Raw genomic sequence first — 19,306 nt, 5'->3', positions numbered from 1 at the left:
GACCCAGAGGAATCGGGTGGAGAGGGAGGTGGGAGGGGGGATCGGGATGGGGAATACATGTAACTCCATGGCTGATTCATGTCAAGGTATGACAAAACCCACTGAAATGTTGTGAAGTAATTAGCCTCCAACTAATAAAAATAATTGAAAAAAAAAAGTGAGACAATCTAGGCAATTGCGTTTTGGTTAAATAATTCAGTCTTATTAACTCTAGTTACACTATCTGAAATAAATTATGATGCCCTATCAATGAAGAATAAAAAATTCACACATTGGCAGCCATGAAAAACAGCATTATAAACTCAGGCAACTTATAAATAACAAATATTGTCTGCCATAAGTTCTAGACAATTTGGTATCAGTTCTGGTATAGACTTATCATTCTGGTTTTTGGTCACATTTCCACTCTTTTTTAGTTTATCTAGATTCCATCCCTTAGAGTCTTTCAGTGATTTTCTTTAAGTGGTTTCCAAATAGTTTAAATTAACCATCTTCTCCAAGAGAGAGAGTTTAATCCTTCTCTAATTATATGACCCGACTGTGAACTGTGAAAGTAAACGATGTTAATGAGTAGGACAGACTGGGAATAAAAGGGGCAGAAGAAATGCTTCTTTTTTCCTTTTACCCTTTAACCCCCATTAGTCAGTTTTCCTGTGAATACTTCAGTTTGTCTCTCAAAAGAATTTTCAAAGCATGTGATTTCTCACTCTTTCACCTCTCTAAATAGAAAGCATGATCCAGACTGGACCATTTTCATTCTATTGTTTAAAAAACAAAAGAAAAAAGTAAAGCTCTCAACAGTATTAGGACAGTTTTCTTTCTTTATATAACAATATTATATACCTCAGGAAAACGAACATAAAATAATGTATTTGTTTTCTATTGTGTTAGTCGCTGCTGTGTCCAGCTCTTCTCAACTTCATGGACTGTAGCCTGCCAGGCTCCTCTGTCCATGGAATTTTCCAGGCAAGAATACTGGAGTGGGTTGCCATGTCCTCCTCCAGGGGATCTTCTCGACCCAGGGATCCAACCTGGGTCTCCTACATTGCCGGCAGATTCTTTACCATCTGAGCCACCAGGGAAACCTTGCTTTCTATTAGTGTATAACAAATGACCCCAAGTCTCAACAACTCTAAGCAATAAGCATTTATTACCTCACACATTTTCTGAGGGTCATGAGAGAAGTTTCACACCTGAATGGTTCTGGCTTATGGTCTCTTGCTGCTGCTGCTGCTGCTGCTCCTAAGTCGCTTCAGTCGTGTCCGACTCTGTGACCCCATAAACGGCAGCCCACCAGGCTCCCCCGTCCCTGGGATTCTCCAGGCAAGAACAACGGAGTGGGTTGCCATTTCCTTCTCCAATGCGTGAAAGGGAAAAGTGAAAGTGAAGTCACTCAGTCGTGTCCAACTCCTAGTGAATCCATGGGCTGCAGCCTACCAGGCTTCTCCGACCTGAGCATTTTTCAGGCAAGAGCACTGGAGTGGGGTGCCATTGCCTTCTCCGTCAGGGTCTCTTAGGCACTTGCAATTCCAACCTCCACCATGGGTTTCAGTCATTTAAAGGCTCTGCTGGGGCTGAAAGATCCATTTCTAAAGTGGCCCCCCCACATGGCAGGAGGCCTTAGCTCCTCACCACCTGGACTTCCTCATGGGACTGGGTGATCATTCTCATCCCATGGAAGAAAATTTCCCCTAGACCGAGCACACAGGAGAGGGCAATGCCTTGATGGCCTAGTCCCTAAAAGTCACTTACTGTCATTTGGTCAATATTCTCTTCATTAGAGGCAAGTCAAGTAGCCCAGTACACACTTGGGGGAGGACTCTTAGGATCAACACTTTGAGGGTTGTAGACATAAATTCAACCACCACAGAGGGAACCCTATGGAAAGATCAACCCTCTCATCAATCTAATATACAATATCTGGAATCTCTATCACAAAATAACCAGTCCTCAAAAAGGCAGACAAGTTCAGTTCAGTTCAGTCGCTCAGTTATGTCCAACTATTTGCAACCCCATGGACTGCAGCAATGCCAGGCCTCCCTGTCCATCACCAACTCCCAGAGTTCACCCAGACTCACGTCCATTGAGTTGGTGATGCCATCCAACCATCTCATCCTCTGTCGTCCCGTTCTCCTCCTGCCTCAGCTTTCTTTATAGTCCAACTGTCACATCCATACATGACCACTGGAAAAACCACAGCCTTGACTAGACGGACCTTTGTTGGCAAAGTAATGTCTCTACTTTTAACATGGCAGACGTGTTATCCAACCATAAAATGAGAAATCCTACCATATGCAACAATATGTATGGGACTTCAGAGTATTATCTTAAGTGAAATAAGCCAGTCACAGAAGGTCAGTTATTGCATGATTTCACTTATATTAAGTAGTGTAAGTAGAGCTGAGCTTCCCAGGTGGCACAGTGGTAAAGAATCCTCCAGCCAATGCATGAGACACAGGAAATGCAGGTTTGATCCCTGAATGGGGAAGATCCCTTGGAGAAGAGAATGACAACTCCAATATTCTTGCCTGAGAAATTCCATGGACAGAGGAGCCTAACAGGCTATATATAGTCTATGGAGTCACAAAGAGGCAGACACAACTGAGCATGCACTCTCATGTACATACTTAGAATAATCTTAGAAGCAGAAAGTAGAATGGTGGTTGCCTGGGGCTGGGAATAGAGGGAAATGAGAAATTGCTATTCAAAAGGCATAAAGTTTCAGCTATGCATGATTAATATTCTAGAGATCTGCTGTACAACATTATATGTTGTACACTTTAAATGTGTTGGCACATGACAAGATGCTCAACTTCACTAATTATCAGAGAAATGAAATCAAAACTACAATGAGGTATTAACTCATACCAGTCAGAATGGCCATCATCAAAAAGTCTGCAAGCAAATGCTAAAGAGAGAGTAGAGAAAAGGGGAACCTTCTGCACTGTTAGTGGGAATGTAAATTGATACAACCATTATGGATAACAGTATGGAGGTTCCTTTAAAAACTAAAAATTAACTAACACATGACCCAGCAATCCCACTCCTGGCCATATATCCATAAAACTCTAATTCAAAAAGATACATGCACCCCCAAAGTTCATAGCAGCACTGTTTATGATAGCCAAGACAAGGAAGCAACATAGATGTCCATCAACAGATGAACAGGTAAAGAAGATATGGTACTTAAATACAATGGACTATTACATGACTGTAAAAAAGAATGAAACAATGCCGTTTTCAGCAACATGGATGAATCTAAAGATTATCATACTAAGTACAGTAAGTCAGAGAAAGACAAATAACATATGGTATTGCTTTCATGTGGAATCTAAAAAAATGATACAAATGAACTTACTTACAAAATGGAAATAGTCATAGATGTTGAAAACAAATTTATGGTTACCAGGAGAGAAAGGAGAGGAGAAGGATAACAAGGGAGATTGGAACTGATATTCACACACTACTATATGTAAAAGGGCTTCCCACGAGGTGCAGCAATGAAGGATCTGCCTGCCACTGCAAGAGATGCAAGGGACGGAGTTCGATCCCTGGGTCAGGAAGGTCCCCTGGATTAGCAATGGCAACCCTTTCCAGTATTCTTGCCTGGAAAATTCCATGGACAAAGGAGCCTGGTAGGCTACAGTTCATGGGGTCGCAACAAGTCAGGCACAACTGAGCAACTTAACACACACATCACACACACATATAAAATAGATAACAAATAAAGACCTACTATATAGCACAGGAGAAGGCAATGGCACCAGACTCCAGTGCTCTTGCCTGGAGAATCCCATGGATGGAAGAGCCTGGTGGGCTGCCATCCATGGGGTTGCTAGGAGTCGGACACGACTGAGCGACTTCACTTTCACTTTTCCCTTTCATGCATTGGAGAAGGAAATGGCAACCCACTCCAGTGTTCTTGCCTGGAGAATCCCAGGGACGGGGGAGCCTGGTGGGCTGCCGTCTATGGCGTCACACAGAGTCAGACATGACTGAAGCGACTTAGCAGCAGCAGCATTTAGCACAGGGAACCATTCTCAAACCTCTGAAATGACCTATATGGGAAAAGAATCTTTAAAAAGAATGGATATATATATGAGTGTAACAGATTCACTTTGCTGTAGAGCAGAAACTAACACAACATTGCAAATCAACTGCACATCAATAAAACTTTTTAAAAATGTGTTAGGATGTTAGATTTCATACTATATGTTCTTACTGCAATAAAGATATGATTAATTTAAAAAGTTAATAACTCACAATAAAAAGTTACTCTAGTTGGTTTCCCTGTGGTTAAATATAACTGCAGATAACTTGTACATATGCTAACACTTTCAGATGATTACATTTTTGAAATTTTTTAACTAAAGTTTTAACTTGACCTACCAATTATGAACTTAGTAGAGAGATTTTCTAATGAAAATTCCATCATATGGTTGTTTTTACAATACAAATGTATTAGTTTCCTATTGCTGCTATAATGAATTGGTTGTTGTTCAATCACTCAGTCATATCTGATTCTTTGCAACCCCATGAACTGCAGCACACCAGGCTTGCCTCTCCTTCCCTATCTCCTGGAGTTTGTTCAAACTTATGTCCATTGAATCAGTGATGCCATCCAACCATCTCATCCTCTGCCGTCCCCTTCTCCTCTTGCCCTCAATCTTCTCCAGCATCAGGGTCTTTCCCAATGAGCTGGCTCTTCGCATCATGTGGCCCAAGAACTGGAGTTTCAGCTTCAGCATCAGTCCTTCCCATGAATATTCAGGACAGTTTTCCTTTAAGATGGACTGGTTTGATCTCCTTACTATAATGAATTACCATAAATTTTATGGTGTAAAGCAATAAGCATCTGTTAACTTATAGTCCTAGAAGTCAGAAGTATAAAGTAAGTCCACAGGGTTATGCTCCCTCCTGGAAGTCCTAGGAGGTCATCTGTCTCCTTGCCTTTTCTGTCTTCTAGAGGCTACCTACATTCCTTGGATTGGGACCGCTTCTCTTCTCTCTTCAAGCATCTTCTCTCCTCTGGACCTCCTGCCTTCCTTTTATAAGGATCCTATGATTACATCAGGTCCACCCAGATAATCCAGAATATCTCCAGCTCAAAATCTTTAATTTAATCATATCCATATCTGCAAAGTTCCTTCTGCCCCATAAGATAACATATTCACAGATTCTAAGAATTAGGAGATGGACAATTTGGGGGGCCATTATTCTGTGTACCATTTAGCTGATTTTAGGAGGATGTCAAAGTTCAAATAAATAAATTAATTAAATGTGGGAGATACCCTAAGAGACTTAGTTAATAGCATGAGAAAAAGACTTCAATTTGACCCTTCTGTTAACACATGACTAATGACCAAAATGATCAACTTTACGATAGAGATCACTTTTGGCCTTCCTTCCAAAATCAAGCCTTGGGAGGCTGGCAAATTGCCTTTGCTTCCAATACTTGTTTATAATTAACATCTTGGATAAACTAGAATTGACGTCTGAAATACATACAGGTAATACTCTCAAAACATCAGTTTCTTTTACCAGTGGCTTCCACCTCACAATCTTATCTCAGCACCCCCACAAAGAAGAGATACAAACTGAACACTGAGAAATGTTCACTTAGAAACATGAACTTTGCCAAAGAAACCCTTCCACAGTTTGAGACTGGAGAACAGCTTTTCATACTCACAGAATTACAGGAATTACAGACTATAATGGAACCTAGGAAATTTTAAGTTATACAGTTCTTCCCCACACTTGATGCCCACTCCTCACCCCTCACTTTATATATGAAGAGGCTGAGGATCAAAGAGATTGTACTTTTAGGGACTTCCCTGGCAGTCCAGTGGTTATGATTCTGTGCTTCACTGTGTGGGTGGGTGGGGGCAGGTTTGACTCCTGGTCAGAGAACTAAGATTTCACATGCTGCGTGACATAGTCACAGTGACAGAGCTTGTCCTAGAGGCCAGGTCTTCAGACCCCTGACCCAGTGAATTTTTACTTTATTATAATCCATCACATGCCCGGATTTATTCCTTGTTTAAAAGCATGCAATGTAAAGTATGTGAAGGCTGTGCCTAGCAAGCAGCAATGGTAAGAATGGTTGTCATGTGATGAGAACTCAACATTCACTGGCTTCTATGACAGACACCTTTCAATATGTTCTCTATCTCTATTTAATCTCAACAGGTAGGAAGCGTTATCCCTGCTTCTACAATGTGACATAGAAAGATTTTTAGAAAGGTTAAAAAAAAAAAAAAAAAAAAAAAAACCTGACCAAAGCAAGAGCCCTAGGATGTGGCCTAGGACTTTCCTTTCAACAACAAACCTCACCAAAAAATTCTCATTACATATCTGAAGAAAGAATAAAGAACTATTCAAGTGGAATATACAATTTCAAACTGCCTATGATATAACATTATGAGAAGAAATTATTACCAATTTCCTGCATGCATTAAAAATTACAAAGCCACAGAGTATTAATAGATTCATTTGCTCATTAAACAAGCACTCATTGAGTGTCAATTATGTACCAGGTGCTATCTGTATAAGGTGTGAGAAAGATAAATTAGGTGTCCCTCTTATTTAATAAATAAATCATAAAAGTTTTGGTAGTGGTATATCACATTTTTGAAGAATCGTAATTTCAGCAAGGTAGGAAGAGAACAGAAATGTATAGAAGAAAGATGTCTCAATAAAGTGACATTTGAGAAGCAATCTGAAGATGTAAAGGAAACAGACATGAGAAAGTTTTATAAAAGTTTGTGCCAGACAGTAGGGAAACTGCTGCAAAGATCCAGATACAGGCAAACCTTGACCTGCTTAAGACCCCTAGAAATCCAAGGTTAGTTAAAGCCCAGTGGTTTAGGGTAGGAAATTAGGCAAGGTTTTGTTCCTGTAGGTCACTGAAAATACTTTGGCTTTTATCCTGAATATCATCGGAAGTCTCTGGAAAGCGCTGATAAGGAGACTAAAATAAATGACTCAATTTACATTGCAAAGAGATTAAAATTGCATATGAAGAACACACAGTAGGTGGGCAAATATGGAAGTAGGCTGACCAGTCAGGTAGATCTACAGTAGTCCAGGTAAGAAATAGCATTGCCTTGGGTGAGTTGAGAATCATGGAAGATGTGACAAGTGGTTCGATCAGAGTATAGTTTAAAGGTTGAGCCAAAACATTAGCTGGTGAATTGGACTGGAAAGAAAAAAAAGTTAAAAATGAGCCTAGGTTTTTAGCTTAAGTACATGGAGGACGAGGGTGTCCATACAAGTCCCAAAGAAGGGCAATGCCAAAGAATGTTAAACTACCACAGAACTGCACATGCTAGCAAGGTAATGCTCAAAATCCTTCAAGCCAGGCTTCAACAGTATGTGACTGAGAACTTCCAGATGTACAAGCTGGATTTAGAAAAGGCAGAGGAAACAGAGATCAAATTGCTAACATCCACTGGATTGTAGAAAAAGCAAGAGAATTCCAGAAAAACATCTACTTCTGTTTCATTGACAACACAAAAGCCTTTGACTATGTGGATCACAACAAACTGGAAAATTCTTAAAGAGATAGGAATACCAGACCAGCTTATCTGCCTCCTGCGAAACCTATATGCAGGTCAAGAAGCAACAGTTAGAACCAGACATGGAACAACGGACTGTTTCAAAACTGGGAAAGGAGTATCCCAAGGCTATAAATTGATGCAACAGTATGAAGAGTGCAGAGATAAACCTAAAGATACAGTCACCTAATATATGACAAGGAAGCCAAGAATATTGATTGGAGAAAAGTCGTTCTCTTAAATAAATGGTGATGGGTTAATTGGATAATCACATGTAAAAGAATGAAACAGAACCTATATCTTAAACCACTCACAAAAATCAGCTTGAAATGGATTAAAGTCTTAAACATAGACCTGAAACCATAAACTCCTAGAAGAAAACAGCAGTAAAGCTCCTTAACATGGGTCTCAGTAATGAATTTTTGGATATGGCATCTAAAGCACATGCAACAAAATCAAGAATAAATAAGTGATACCACACCAAACTAAAAACACAGCAAAAGAAATAAATTTTTTTAAAAAATGAAAATACAACCCAAAAAATGGGAAAAAAAATTACCAACCATATACCTCATAAGAGGTTAATATCCAAAATATGTATAGAACTCATACAACTCTATACAAAAAAAAAAAACCAAAAAACCTAATTAGAAAATTGGCAAAAGTCCTGAATAAACATTTTTCCAAAGAAGATATATGAAAAACCAACAGGTACATACAAAGATGTTTAGGGTTACTAGTCATTAGTGTTAATCTCCCAGTCGTGTCCAACTCTTTTCCGCTCCATGGGCAGTAGCTGCCAGGTTCCTCTGTCCATGGAATTCTCTAGGCAAAAATACTAGAGTGGGTCACCTCCAGTGAAAGTTGGTTAACTCCTTACATGCCACCACTCATTTAGGGGAAAAGGCCCTCCAAAGATGATGAGAAAGGTCCTTCAGAGGAACAAGCCTCCAAACAACTATAAGGCAAGTGGTGTCCTCTTGTCCCACTTGCCAGTTAAACAACCTCCAAGGAGCTCAAAGACCCCAGCTGGTCGTCTTCCAACAGCCAACGACGTGGGGCCTACCCAGGAGAGGACTGGTAGATGGGCTTCACCCAGATGCCAGTTTCTCAAGGGTATAAATACCCATTAGTCATGATAGAAACGTTTACAGAATGGATTGAAGGCTTTCCCACCCGGACTGAGAAGGCTGAGGAGGTGGCAAAAAAAACTGCTCCATGAAATTATTCCAAGATTTGGTCTGCCCAAGTCATTACAAAGTGACCATGGGACATCATTTACTTCTAAGGTCACCCAAGGGGTCTCTAAAGCATTGGGCATGACTTATTATCTCCATTGTGCCTGAAGGCCTCAGTTTTCAGGAAAAGTAAAAAGAGCCAACCAATTCTTAAAATCAGTGATCAAAAAGATAACCCAGGAGACCTCCCTGGGATGGAAGAAGGCTTTACCAATAGCTCTCCTCCGCACCCGTATTGCCCCTAAGGAACAGGTTGGTCTTAGTCCTTATGAGATGCTTTATGGGAGACCTTTTGTTTATGTCAATGACCTCTTCCTAGATCCAGAGGTTCAGACCCTCCAGTCTTATACCATGGCCATTGGGCAATTCCAACAGGATATACACTTGTGGGGTATGAACCAGGACCCAAAAGATTCTAAGGAGTCACCACTATATGCTCCAGGGAATCAAGTCCCAATTAAAGTCTGAAAAGATGGGTCCCCAAAGGCTCAACTCCAGCCTACATGGAAGGGCCCCTACCCTGTAATACTTTCTACCCCCACAGCCATGAAGTTACCAGGACATGACTCCTGGATTCACTACTCACGAGCCAAGCTGTGGAAGAAAACAGAAGAAGGCACTCAATACACCTCTGAGCCCTGGGAGATCTCAGATACCTATTCAGAACTACAAATGAGTGCCATTCTAATGAACACCTCCAAAATATGGTTTTTGGAGATAAGATTTCTCAAGATAACTCTAAAGAGCCAACACAGCTTGACAGAGATTGTATTCCAAAACAGACAGGAGATAGATCTTCTGATCCCTGAACAAAGAGGGACTTAAGCCATCCTGGCGATGTGAATTTGGAATTGGCTAATGCCCCTACTAGTCCTTGATATGGCATATTGATGCTGCTTATGATTGTTCCATGTATTGTCAATTGTCTAACCTGTCCTGTCTCTGCCCAGATCAACAAGCTACAACATGCAGTGCCAGTTCAACAAAGATATAAAACTACAGCTGACCACGAAAAATATCACTCACCCTTAGATGGACACCACTATAAGGACTCCGAGGCTTGAGACTAGCAAGAGGGGGAGGCCCAATGCCCCTCACCATTCCAGCTCAGCAGGATGTAGCCAGAAATACCTTGATGCCCCTATTTCCAAAGAATTGAGCCCCCCATCTCTTGAGGGGGAATGTTACGTAGTTAGAATAGGGAAAAGGAGCCCAGAATGGGGGTGGCTAAAAGACAAGGAAGGGAAAAGCCCACAAAAATAGAACAAAGGAAGGTCCGAGGACCTGAGTGAGGACCTCAGGTAAAAAAAACAACACTCCTGGCTGGCCCAATTTACATAGGGCAGGCAGGCGCAGGGGGAAAAAAAGGAACATATAAAAAGAGGAGCCAAAGCACTCTCTCTCTCTCTCTCTCTCTCTCCCCCCCATGCGCTTCGGCATTCTTCTCTTCACGTCTTTGGGTCAACATGCCCTCACGCCTCGAGGATGGAATATCCTGCTATTATCAAAATAAAATAAGAGCTGTAACACGGAGTTATAACACTGATTTGTCTAAGAGCTGTAACACGGTCTGTTCGAGACCTGAGAGCTATAACACTGTCTGTCCAAGACCCAAGAGCTGTGACACGCCGAGGGCTTTAATGTCCGTCACTCCAAGTCTTTGTTGTGACGAGACAGAACCGAGGAGTATACACTCGCCTGACGATTCCCTTCTCCAGGGGATCTTCCAGACCCAGGGATCAAACCCTGGTCTCCCACATTGCAGGCAGATTAGCTACTGTCTGAGCCACCAGGGAAGCCCCCTACTAGTCACTAGGGAAATGCAAATTAAAACCACAATGAGAGGTCACCTCATGCCTGTTAGAATGGCCATCATTAAAAAGACAAGAGATAATAAATGCTGGTGAGGAAATAGAGAAAAGGGGACCCCCATGCTCTGTTGGTGAGATTGCAAATTAGTACAGCCACTACAGAAAACAGTATGGTGCATTAAAAAATTTAAAATAGAACTACCAAATGATTAAGCAATTTCACTTCTGGGAAAATACCTAAAGGAAATGAAAACATTAACTTGAAAAAATATCTGTGCTCCCATGTTCATAACTGCATTTTTTACAGTAGCCAAGACATCCATCAGTAGGTGAATGGGGAATGGATAAAGAAGAGGTACATATACACACACACATAATGCAATACCACTTAGCCACAAAAACTGAGGAATTCCTACTGTTATGTGACAACATAGATGGACCTTGAAAGTACTAAGCTAAGGGGAATGTCAGACAAAGACAAATACTATGTGGTCACACTTACATGTGGAATCTAGAAAAGCTGAACTCACTGAACAGTGGTTGCTGGGGTTTGGCGGTGAGGGGTTTCAAAAGGTACAAACTTCCAGTTATAAAATAATGAAATACTAGGGGTGTAAATTACAGCATGAATGGCCATAGCTAACACTGCTGTATGATATATAGAAAAGTTAAGAGAGTTTATCCTAAGCATTATCACAAAGAGAAATTTTTTTTCCTTTTTTCTTTTTTTCTGTCATTTGTATCCATATGAAAAGACAGGTGTTAGCTGAACCTACTGTGGTAATCATTTCACAATACATGTAAATCAGACCACCATGCAGTATGCCTTAAAATTACACAGTGATGTGTATTAATCATTTCTCAAAAAACTGGAAAAAAATCAAAATAACCTCAGTATGCATAGTAGACATCATTGTATTAAGTACGTGTTTTTCCATATAAGTTAAAACTGTGTTGTAAACACAATTATAACCTAAAACATTATGATAATTCTATCAACATGCGAAAAATATATTTACCTTCATTTTTCAGTTTAGATTTTCTAAAATTTTATAACATACTTATATAATAGGGTAATTAATAAGTAAAATGGTTAATATACATTGTCTAAAAAACTGGTTTTAAGACATTGCTTTTTAATCTCATTTTTGGAATGGAACTCATAAACTTATTGTCAAATATACTTTTATTCACTTAAATGTTTCCTATATTCTGAAAAATGTGAAATAATTCATATGATAAACCATCTATTTTTCTCATGCAAGATTTTTTTTTCTTTACATAAAGGATTATTTCAACATCCCTCAGAAATGGATTATATTTCTGACCATATTTTTTTATTCTGAAAAATTAGGGTTCAGAATGTTTGGATAGCTTGATTACAATCAAAAACAAAGATATAAAACATGTTCAGTTTTCTTTATTAGATAATATAAAAATCAAACACTATGTCCTCTACCTGTTCATTGTTCTCAAAGGATCAGGCATAATCCTCTGCTGGCTGCAGGTAACTCTTGGAACTCACAAATTCCTTTGAAGTGAACAGAAGGCCAAGGATGTGTAGATGATAACAACTTTAAAGGGGTTTGGATTCTTAATGAATCTTTGAAGGTATACGTACTTTATTTTGTGCCTGATAAATATAAACTCCATAAGTTCTCGTGAGAGAGCTGCAGTACTTCTTTAGGTTAGAAGTACTGGTACTTACGTTTTTTCATTTACCCATGCCACTCAACACCTGATTTACTTCCAGCTACTACTTGATTTACTAAAAATAATTAACAGTATTTCTTTTTCCCATTTATTCCAAGTGCAGCCTCGTGGTCTAAACCCTACTGAATTAGATGACCCCTACTTTTTATACTAAAGCTATTGGAAAAGCAGCTGACTGTGTTCTTCTTTCTTAAATTTACCTATTCAGATAATGAGCAATAAAGTTTGGAGCACAATTTACAGACATGGTTTGGTGCAGATACAAAGAGAATCCTCTGTTTGTTTCCATGGTTGTTACAGTGTAAACCACACCTTATTTTGGTTGTTGACTGAAGCACATATGTGTGTAAACAAATACACAGGCTACAAGGGGGAAAAAGCCCTGTTTCCTCAAGACTGGCTTGCAGAAAATTCTCCCTCCAAATTTACTCAGGATCCAGGAGACAAAAGGATTGTTTTTCACAGACAAGAAGAGGGGAAATGAAGGTATATGTTATAGAAACAAACCAAAGTGTTCCTTGATTACAAGGGTTACACAGATACCTGTAATTTCTGGGCTTCTCTGTAGTTTTGCATAACAGAAACGGAATTACAATGGCTACTGCAAAAAAAAGTTTGTTTTCACATAAGAGGAAATTCTAAACTGGGAAGTTTAGGGCTGGTGTATCAACCCCAGGATCTCATAAAGAAGGCAGGCTCTTTTTAAACTCTCTTGCTTTGCCATTTTTAGGGCGTCCCTGGTGGCTCAGATGGTAAAGAATCTGCCTGCAATGTGGGAGACCTGGGTTGGATCCCGTGTCGGGAAGATCCCCTGGAGACTGCAACGGCCACCCACTCCAGTATTCTGGCCTGGAGAATTCTATGGGCAGAGGAGCCTGGCAGACTACAGTCCATGGAGTCTCAAAGAGTCGGATGCGACTGAGTGACTTTCACTTTCACTTACCGTTTTTAATACCTATTTGTTGTTCTTATACTCCCAAGATGGCCTCACCTCCTCCAGGCACTGTATTTTTGTTTAGACATAATAAGTAAGAAAGTACGAAGATCAAACAACAAAATTGAGGATATCAATTATTTGACTTCTAATTGTATTTCAATGGCCAAAACTGTATCCACCAACCAGCCTAGCTGGTTGGTGATATAAGTTCTAATATTACTTACTTAATATAAGTAAGCCCCATACAAAATGTGGGGTATTCTTTTACTAAAAATTATTCATTGCTTTCCTGAAATTCAAATATAATTAGGCAAGCTATGTTTGCCAAATCTGACAACTCTAAGAATAAAAAACTGTTGGACAGGCAGCCAAAATGATCTGCCATAGAACCTGTGTAAAATTCCTCCATTTCCCATTTTAATGTTGATCCATTCTCTCTTCAGAAAATCTAATTTCAGAAGTTAAATAGATGGTTTTATAATTGCCAAGTGCAATGGTTAATTTTATGTATCAATTTGGCTAGGCCAAAGTACCTAGATATTTGGTAAAACACAAATCTGAAGGTTGCTGTGAAGGTATGCTTTTGATAAGGTTAATGTTTAAATTAGTAGACTTGTAGAGATCTCCCTGGTGGCGCTAGTGGTAAAGAATGTGGCTGCCAGCGCAGGAGACATAAGAAATGAGGGTTTCATCCCTGGGTCGGGAAGATGCCCTAGAGAAGGGATGGCAACTCGCTCCAGTGTTTTTGCTTGGAAAATTTCACGGACAGAGGAGCCTGGTGGGCTACAGTCTATGGGGCCACAAAGAGTCAGATACGACTGAGTGGCTATCCAACACAAGACTGGAGGTAAAGCAGATTAGTCCCCATCACAAGGCCAGGCCTCATCCAGTCCGTAGAGGCCTGAAGAGAACACAGTGAGATTCCCCAAGGAAGAGGGAGCTCTGCCTCAACACTGTCTTCAGACTAGAGCCGCATCTTCATCTCTTCCCTGAATCTCCAGCCTGCCGACTTATTCTGCAGATATTGAACTTGGCAACCTCTGTAATCCTGTAAGCCAGTTCCTTGAGATAAATAAATCCTGCTATAAATAGACAGACCGACAGACAGACATCCTTTTTGTTCTATTTCTCTGGAGAACTCTGATGATACCAAGTTAAAATACTAAAGAAAATGTTTGACTGAAGAAGTTTAAGAGTGTGAGCAGGCCTATAAACAACTGAAATGTATACAGGTTAGATTCATGTACTCTTTTTATGCTAAAATAAAGAAATGATAATTAGGTAATAAGCAACTACTAACCAGTTGTTCCTCCACTGGTTTAAAACCTTCCTTTCAGAACCTCCAGGCAATGGCAGTTGCTGGTAAATTTAGAGGCATATTTCTTTTTAATCTGTACTTGTTTTATAATCTAGTAATAGTAGATGCTTCAGAAGACTTGACTGTACATACTTTAATAACATTTTTTACTCCACCAAAATATGGTCTATAAACTTCTCCACCGAATTAATCTACTTGTGGGAGTCACAATGTCTCAGAGAAGTTTGGCAAAGTCCAATAAAAAGTGTTATGGCTTTTAAAAGTTTCTATCAATGCTACTATGTGTACTCACTTTCGAATATTTTGTTAGACCTTGTACTCAAAGGAAAGATCTTTTTTTCTATAAAAAAAACAAAATTCTAACACTAGTAATGTGTTGATTTCCCTTCACCTAAGAATGTGTCTGTAGTGACAGCTTTATCAATATTTTTAAGAGACATCCTGGGTGTGGCTGGAGAACCTGTCATCCTTTGATAAGGAAAAAAAAAAACAACATTCTAAGTGAAGACCAAATGCAAACCTTTTACTTTTCACTCACTCTCTTGGGTTTTGTTTTTGTTTTGTTTTTTAAAGAAGGAACCAAAAATTCTCTGTGAATCCAACTAGTATTAGATAGTTTCTCTTAAAATCCAAAACAGAAAATCCACAATCACAAATATTTTAGATCAAATTTGTGGCCAGAATGAAACATTTTAAACTCTAAAGGAATAGAAACAAAAAAAAAAAGCGTGCGTTAAGAATTTGAGATTTTTCAGTATATTTCCTTTAAAAACAATTATGCAGAAGAAAACTAGAGTATTCCTTTTGTTTCTTTTAATCAGCCAAGTTCAACTTCTGTCTAAGTTCAAAGCTTAGTGAAAGTTGTATTTAAAATTTTGTTAATTTTTTTCCTCAGGTCACCCAGACACCTGTTTACTCACAGAAAACATGTGCTGTGCTTAGTCGATCAGTCCTGTCCAACTCTTTGCAACCCCATGGACTGTAGCTGGCCAGGCTCCTCTGTCCATGGGGATTCCCCAGGCAAGAATATTAGAGTGGGTTGCCATGCGCTCCTCCAGGAGATCTTCCCAACCCAGGGATCGGACCCAGGTCTCCCGCATTGCAGGCAGACTCTAGCGTCTGAGCCACCAGGCAAGCCCCACAGAAAACACAGTCTGCCTCTATCCCACGCTCAATGTTTTCTTCCTGATGTATCAGCACTGCCTTCTCCCTGGTCTGACTCATGTTCACATGCTAGAAACAACCTAGAAGGGATGTTTTTGCAAAGATACCAGGACATCTCTATATTGAAACTCAGTATACTCAAGTTAACACAGTTGTTGATGCCCGAGACCTTCAATCTTTCTTGCAGATGTTCACCCTTATCCTTCACGATCAAGCCAGCAGGTCCTAATTTTCTGTAAAAGGTTAGGGTGGACACTTTAATGGTAAGGAGAAGGGAGAGGAGGAGGGTGACAAAATAGTAAAGCTCGAATAATGAGCATTTCCCCAATAGGGAAAAGGCAGTAGTGCGTGCATGCTAAGTCACTTCAGTCGTGTCCGACTCTTTGTGACTCCCCAGGCTGTAGCCCGCCAGGCTCCTCTGTCCATGAGATTCTCCAGGCAAGAATACTGGAGTAGGTTGCCAAGCCCTCCTCCAGGGGGGTCTTTCCAACCTAGGAATCAAACCCACCTCTCTCATGTCTCCTGCATTGGTAGGTGGGTTCTTTACCACTAGCGCCACCTGGGACACCCCCAAGGGCAACAGGAAAGGCATGAACAAAAACAGGATGATTCTAAAAGATAGGATCTGGATCCACCTCGCTGTGCCAATCTGGGGACTTTATACTGTTCGCCTGCCCTTTCTAACCTTGCAGGGAGGATGTGAGTCTTCCCTTCAAACCCTCAGCAAATCTCCCAAGGCAAAACCTAAATTCTGTCTATTCCAGTCCTGTCTTATGATATCTCCCTATCTTTCAGTGTTTGCAAAAGGCAGGTTAAAACACACACACACACACACAAAACAGTAAACAGGTGACCTTGGGTGGGAAGAAGGCTGTACTTGGAGACACTACATGTGGGATGGATGTCCTAGGTCTGTCAGTTAGAAGCTGTGCAACTTTAAAGCATATAATTTTTGTGGTGTTGTGGCTTAGAGTGAAAATGAAAAAAAAGCAAGTTTGAGAGGAATGAGTAGTTCTTCATTGAGACTCGGTTTACTAATTTGTAAAATGGGATGAAAATGCCTAACTCTGGGGTAGGGGAGCAGCGCTGTTATGAAATCACATTATGCATTTAAAGCACCAGCACAGCCTCCCATGCTGTATTTCAAAAAGTAGGTTATTTCCTCCCCCTTTCACTCTCCTAGAGGATTTTGTATCATGGCTGGAAATTCAAACTTCTCCAGTGATCTGTGGCTACTACGATTAGTAATCCAAGATCCCCACCTTCATGAATTGCATAATCTGGGAAATCTGAGGGTTGTTTGGAGGAATAACAGAAATGACACATGGTAAACTGTTATATATGCGCTAGTTGTTTTTAAAATTAAAATACCCTCTCAAAACTACAACTTTAGACTTGTACATTTATTATATATTAGTCTCGGCTCAGACGAATCCGCCTGCAATGCAGGTAGACCCAGGTTCAATTCCTGGGTCAGGAAGATCCTTTGAAGAAGGGAATGGCTACCCACTTCAGTATTCTTGTCTGAATTCCATGGACAGGGGAGCCTGGTGGGCTATAATCTATGGGGTCACAAATAGTTGGACATAACTGAGTGACTAACACATGCACACGGTCCTTTCTTGCAAAGTTTAAAACTGCTGACAGGCTTCAAGAATTCAGAAACACAAATACAAAAAGGGCAAAATTTTTTATGCAAAAAACTGCTAATCCTTGAACTTTTCATTGTTTATTTGAACAATTTTGTGTTTAGACTCTAATGCCAAGTGTACTGGCAAGTCTTTTGGAAATAAACAAATAAAAAAAAGAATCTAAAGGAAGACATCTATTTTTAGCTTCCCACTAAGTCATTTCTTGCTCGGCTGTAGTTATTCCAAAATTGGTCATAGTTTTATTTAAATTGTTCTCAGAGGGGAAAAAAATAAACTGGTAAAATGGATTTTTAGAAAACTAGCACTAGCAAATGTAACTGATCTTGAATGCACATAAGGGCAGAACAGGCCCAGTCGGACATTTATCACCACCATTTGCAATGCAATCAATTCACCCCATTCCCAGACTCAACCTGCTGTTGACCCAACATCCCAAAGAGGGCAAGGCAGGCTTCCCCCCGCCGCTGGGGCCGCCCATTGTCTGCTTAATGGAGTCCTGGAACCCAGCCAGAGCTGCAGCCTGTGTGTGAGGTTTTGTTTTGTTTTTTAAGGATAGCACACACAGTTTGGCCTAGACTGCAGACAGAAGGCGGGAGGAGAATCTCATTTTATTTAGAGAAAAATAAATAAGAGAAACCCCAGAAAAGTTAGCGCTGCATGACGTTGTCTTATAAGAAACGAGTTTAGGTAAATGATTGAAATAGAAAACATGACAAAGGAAGGAAAAAAGAAAGTATGCAGAGAAATACCTTTATGCATTAAAAAAAAAAAAAATCAGTCTGCTTTCCTCCCAGAAGCTACAGAGGAAACAAAACAGTTTCCTTCCAGTAAGCGGGCAGTTTAATTTTGTTGTCGTTTAAGTATAAAATCTGAAAATAAAAAGGTATAGACAATGTCTCAGAGAATTCTATTTCTAGGCTTTTTAAAGTAGTAATGAATAGTTATTCTTGAAATTATAGAGGTGTGCACGTGTGTATAAACTTTAATCACATCAAAGCATTTACACAGATGAAAACTCTAAGAAACTGCTTTCCAGAGATGATGTCAGCTAGTAAAGAGGAGGTTCACAGAACTGCTTGTTTTTAAGTAAATGACCACAGAAGAGTTCAGAAAGGCATAAGGCTGGCTGTCAGGAAATGAGCTTAAGCAAAGGAAATAGGGGATGTCTGGTTCAGGGGATTTGAGGAAGGCTTTTACCAACGGGGTGCTTTTGTTTTCCTTTTTATGTGAAGTCAGGATACATGATTTGTCTTTCACATGTACAAGAAAGAAATACCAAGGTGATAAGATACCATCTGGGATGGTACAAGGCCTCAAGTTTTCTCCAGTATAGAAAGCTGTTCCCTTGCAATATCTTTGATTGGGACTGAAACACAGGCAGGAGGAGGAGGGAATTATTAGCAACAAGTTGAGGACTGATGCTTTTTACCCAATGAAAGCAGAGGCCGGGGCAACTATGCTCCCTGGCATAGGACCTTGGAATAAGGACGCTGAAAGTCACATGGCACCATCTGCCGGGATGCTCACAGACAGGCCAGGGGACAGGGATGCATGAGAGTGAACCTCTGGGTGTTTTAGCCAGCCCCCCACATCAATCCATCCAAAATTAATATAATATCTAATTCATTTTTTAAACAGTTTTATTTATTTATTTTGGCTGTTCTGTCTTTGTTGCTGCACTGCTGCGTGGGCTTTTCTCTAGTTGCAGTGAGTGGGGGCCACTCTCTAGTTGGGCTGTGTGTGTGGGCTTGGCATTGGGGGCTTCTCTCACTGCAGAGCACAAGTTCTAGAGTGCACAGCCTCAACAGTTGTGCTGCGTGGACTTGGGTGTTCCACAGCATGTGGGACCTTCACAGACCAGGGATCTTTCCGGACCAGGGATCGAACCTGAATTGGCAGGCAAAGTCTTTACCACTG

General features: G+C 40.3%; 1 long non-coding RNA gene across 1 annotated transcript in view; it reads right to left on the bottom strand.

Moving 5' to 3' along the window:
* Window positions 1-15,649, bottom strand: part of LOC136170992 (uncharacterized) — a 35,719-nt gene extending 20,070 nt beyond the window's left edge. The window contains exons 1-2 of the long non-coding RNA XR_010663728.1: window positions 15,494-15,649; window positions 13,262-13,321 (exon numbers count right to left, since the gene is read on the bottom strand). This is a non-coding gene — a long non-coding RNA (uncharacterized lncRNA). The remainder of the gene's footprint in view (window positions 1-13,261; window positions 13,322-15,493) is intronic.
* Between the last annotated feature and the right edge of the window lie 3,657 nt (window positions 15,650-19,306).

This window comes from Muntiacus reevesi, chromosome 6 (assembly GCF_963930625.1).
Source record: "Muntiacus reevesi chromosome 6, mMunRee1.1, whole genome shotgun sequence".
NCBI lineage: Eukaryota > Metazoa > Chordata > Mammalia > Artiodactyla > Cervidae > Muntiacus > Muntiacus reevesi.
Note: the sequence above shows the minus strand (reverse complement) of the source record. Positions and strands in the feature narration are given on the sequence as shown.